This window comes from Brachyistius frenatus, unplaced genomic scaffold (assembly GCF_029030835.1).
Source record: "Brachyistius frenatus isolate BFR_SWC_R1_liver_20210118 unplaced genomic scaffold, ASM2903083v1 Contig_584, whole genome shotgun sequence".
Lineage (NCBI taxonomy): Eukaryota > Metazoa > Chordata > Actinopteri > Embiotocidae > Brachyistius > Brachyistius frenatus.
In genome coordinates this window covers 1,700-6,108 of record NW_027211183.1, presented here as the reverse complement: position 1 = coordinate 6,108, position 4,409 = coordinate 1,700, and the positions used below count along the sequence as shown (strand labels likewise).

The following is a 4,409-nucleotide window of genomic DNA, read 5'->3' as shown; positions in this document are numbered from 1 at the left end:
TGACGGAGGGTGTTGTAAAGATGACGGAGGCTGTTAGAGATGACGGAGTGTTTTAGAGGGTGTTAGAGATGACGATGATGGAGGGTGTTAGAGATGATGGAGGTTGTTAGAGATGATGTAGGGTGTTAGAGGTGATGGAGGTGTTAAGGATGACGGATGTTTTTATTGGGTGTTAGAGATGACGAAGGTTTTCAGAAGGTGTTAGAGATGATGGAGGGTGTTACAGATGAGGGAGGTTTTTAGAGGGTGTTACAGATGACGGATGTTAGTTAGAGATGATGGAGGTTGTTAGAGATGATGTAGGGTGTTAGAGTGATGGAGGTGTTAGAGATGACGGAGGTTTTTATTGTTGTTAGAGATGACGGAGGTTTTTAGAAGGTGTTAGAGATGACGGAGGAGGGTGTTAGAGATGATGGAGGGTGTTAGAGATGACGGAGTTTTGTTAGAGATGTTGGAGGGTGTTAGAGATGACCGAGAGGTGTTAGAGATAGAGGGTGTTAGAGATGACGAGGGTGTTAGAGATGATGGAGGGTTTCAGAGGATGGAGTGAGATTTTGGAGGCTGTTAGAGATGATGGAGGGTGTTAGAGATGATGGAGGGTGTTAGAGATGATGGAGGTTGTTAGAGATGACAGATGTTTTTTCAGGGTGTTAGATGATGACGATGGTGTTAGAGGTTTTCAGAAGGTGTTAGAGATGACGGAGGCTGGTAGAGATGACGGAGGGTGTTGAGATGAAGGATGGTGTTAGAGATGACAAAGAGTGTTAGAGGGTGTAAGAGATGACGGAGGCTGTTAGAGATGACGGAGTGTTTTAGACGGTGTTAGAGATGACAGAAATTTGTTGAGGGTGTTAGAGATGACAGAGGGTGTTAGAGATGATGGAGGGTGTTAGAGATGACGGGTTGTTAGAGGGTGTTAGAGATGAAGGGTGTCAGAGATGGTGTTAGAGATGATGGATGGTGTTAGAGGATGACGGACGGTGTTAGAGAAGATGGAGGGTGTTAGATATGACTGAAGTTGATAGAGAGGGTTAGACTTGACAGAGGGTGTTAGAGATGATGGAGGCTGGTAGAGATGACGGAGGATGTTAGAGGGTGTTAGAGGTGGTGGAGTGTGTTAGACTTGACAGAGGTTGTAAGAGGGCGTCAGAGATTATGGAGGGTGTTAGAGATGACGGAGGGTGTTATCGATAATGGAGGTTGTTAGACATGATGTAGGGTGTTAGAGGTGATGGAGGTGTAAAGGATGGAGGTTGTTAGATGACGTAAGAGATGACGAAGGGTTTTAGAGATGACGGAGGGTGGTAAAGATGACGGAGGGTGATAGAGGGTGTAAGAGATGACGGAGGCTGTTAGAGATGACGGAGGGTGTTTGATAGAGGGTGTTAGAGATGACGGAGAGATGTTGGAGGGTGTTAGAGATGACGGAGGGTGTTAGAGATGATGGAGGGTGTTAGAGATGATGGAGGTTTTTAGAGGGTGTTAGAGATGATGGAGGCTGTTCGAGATGACGAGGGGGTGTTAGAGATTAAGTGTGGTGTTAGAGATGACGGTGGGTGTTACAGGGTGTTAGAGATGATGTAGATTGTCAGAGATGATGGAGGGTGTTTGAGATGATGGAGATTGTTGGAGGGTGTTAGTGATGACGGAGGGTGTTAGAGGTGATGGAGGTGCCAGAGATGACGGATGTTTTTAGAGGGTGTTAGAGATGATGGAGGCTGTTAGAGATGACGGAGGGTATTAGAGGATGGATGTTATAGACGATGGAGGGTGTTTAATGGTGTTTGTGATGACAGAGAGTTTTTGAGGGTCTTGGAGATGACGAAGGGTGTCAGAGATGACGGAGGTTTTTAGAGGGACGTAAGAGATGACGGAGGGTGTTAGAGATGATGGAGGGTGTTAGAGATGACGGAGGGTGTTAGAGATGACGTGAGGGTGGAGATGAAGGAGGGTGTTAGAGATGACGGAGGGTGTTAGAGATGATGGAGGGTTTTAGAGGTGATGATGGAGGGTGTCAGAGATTTAGAGATGGGGGTGTTAGAGATGATGGAGGGTGTTAGAGGTGAAGGAGGGTGTTAGAGAATATGGAATGTGTTAGATTTGGCGGAGGTTTTTCGAGGGTGTTAGACTTGACGGAGTCTGTTAGAGATGATGGAGGTTGTTAGAGATGATGGAGGGTGTTACATATGACGGAGGGTGTTAGAGATGACGAGGTTGACGTGTTAGAGATGACCGAGAAGTTTTTAGAGGTTGTTAGAGATGACGGAGGGTGTTAAAGATGTTAGAGATTTTGACTGTTAAAGATGATGGAGGCTGTTAGAGATGACGGAGGGTGTTAGAGATGATGGAGGCTGTTAGAGATGATGGTGGGTGTTAAACGGTGTTAGAGATGACAGAGAGTGTTAGACGGTGTTAGAGATAACGAAGGTTTGTAGACGGTGTTAAAGATGACGGAGGGTGTTAGAGATGATGGAGATTGTTAGAGATGATGTAGGGTGTTAGACGTGATGGAGGTGTTAAGGATGAAGGATGTTTTTATTGGGTGTTAGAGATGACGAAGGTTTTCAGAAGGTGTCAGAGATGATGGAGGGTGTTAGAGATGACGGCGATCGTTAGAAATGACATAGGGTGTTAGAGATGATGGAGGGTGTAAGAGATGACGAAGGTTTTTAGAGGGTGTTAAAGCTGACGGAGGGTGTTAGAGGGAGTCAGAGATTATGGAGGCTGTTAGAGATGATGGAGGCTGTTAGAGATGATGGAGGGTGTTAGAGATGATGGAGGTTGTTAGAGATGACATAGGGTGTTAGAGGTGATGGAGGTGTTAAGGATCACAGATGTTTTTTCAGGGTGTTAGAGATGACGAAGGTTTTCAGAAGGTGTTAGAGATGACGGAGGGTGTTAGAGATGACGGAGGGTGTTAGAGATGAAGGATGGTGTGAGAGATGACGGAGGGAGTTAGAGGGTGTTAGAGATGACGGAGGCTGTCAGAGATTCCGGGGCGGTGGAGATGATGGATGGTGTTAGACTTGACGGATGGTGTGAGAGATGACAGAGGGTGTTAGAGGGTGTCAGAGATTAAAGAGGGTGTTAGAGATTATGGAGGCTGTAAGAGATGACGGAGGGTGTTAGAGGTGACGTAGGTGTTAAGGATGTTGGAGGGTGTTACAGATGAGGGAGGGTTTTAGAGATGTCAGAGACAACGGAGGCTGTTAGAGATGACGGAGGGTGTTAGAGGTGATGGAGGTGTAAAGAATGACAGATGTTTTTACAGGGTGTTAGAGATGACGAAGGTTTTCAGAAGGTGTTAGAGATGACAGAGGCTGGTAGAGATGAAGGATGGTGTGAGAGATGACGGAGGGAGTTAGAGGGTGTTAGAGATGACGGAGGCTGTCAGAGATTCCGGGGGGGTGGAGATGATGGAGGGTGTTAGACTTGACAGATGGTGTGAGAGAAGATGGAGGGTGTTAGATATGACTGAAGTTGATAGAGAGGGTTAGACTTGACAGAGGGTGTTAGAGATGATGGTGGCTGGTAGAGATGACGGAGGATGTTAGAGGGTGCTAGTGGTGGTGGAGTGTGTTAGACTTGACAGAGGTTGTGAGAGGGCGTCAGAGATTATGGAGGGTGTTAGAGATGACGGAGGGTGTTATCGATAATGGAGGTTGTTATACATGATGTAGGGTGTTAGAGGTGATGGAGGTGTAAAGGATGGAGGTTGTTAGATGGTGTAAGAGATGACGGAGGGTGTTAGAGATGAAGGAGGGTGTTAGAGATGAAGAAGGGTGTTAAAGGTGAAGGAGGGTGTTAGAGAATATGGAACGTGTTAGATTTGGCGGAGGTTTTTCAAGGGTGTTAGACTTGACGGAGTCTGTTAGAGATGATGGAGGTTGTTAGAGATGATGGAGGGTGTTACATATGACGGACGGAGATGTTAGAGATGATGGAGGTTGTTAGAGGGTGATGACAGAAGTTTTTACAGGGTGTTACAGATGATGGAGGCTGTTAGAGATGACGGAGGGTGTTAGAGATGATGGAGGCTGTTAGAGATGATGGTGGGTGTTAAAGTGTGTTAGAGATGACAGAGAGTGTTAGACGGTGTTAGAGATAACAAAGGTTTGTAGACGGTGTTAAAGATGACGGAGGGTGTTAGAGATGATGGAGATTGTTAGAGATGAGGTGTTAAGTATGAAGGATGTTTTTATTGGGTGTTAGAGATGACGAAGGTTTTCAGAAGGTGTCAGAGATGATGGAGGGTGTTAGAGATGACGGCGATCGTTAGAGATGACATAGGGTGTTAGAGGTCATGGAGGTGTTAAGGATGACAGATGTTTTTTCAGGGTTTTAGAGATGACGAAGGTTTTCAGAAGGTGTTAGAGATGACGGAGGCTGGTAGAGATGACGGGGGGTGT

The 4,409-nt window shown here is 46.2% G+C and overlaps 1 long non-coding RNA gene across 1 annotated transcript; it reads left to right on the top strand.

Moving 5' to 3' along the window:
- Positions 1 to 2,730: 2,730 nt before the first annotated feature.
- On the top strand, positions 2,731 to 4,077 carry LOC138614821 (uncharacterized). The gene is made up of 3 exons (XR_011310347.1): positions 2,731 to 2,780; positions 3,715 to 3,791; positions 4,018 to 4,077. It is a non-coding gene; the product is annotated as an uncharacterized lncRNA (long non-coding RNA).
- Positions 4,078 to 4,409: the final 332 nt, after the last annotated feature.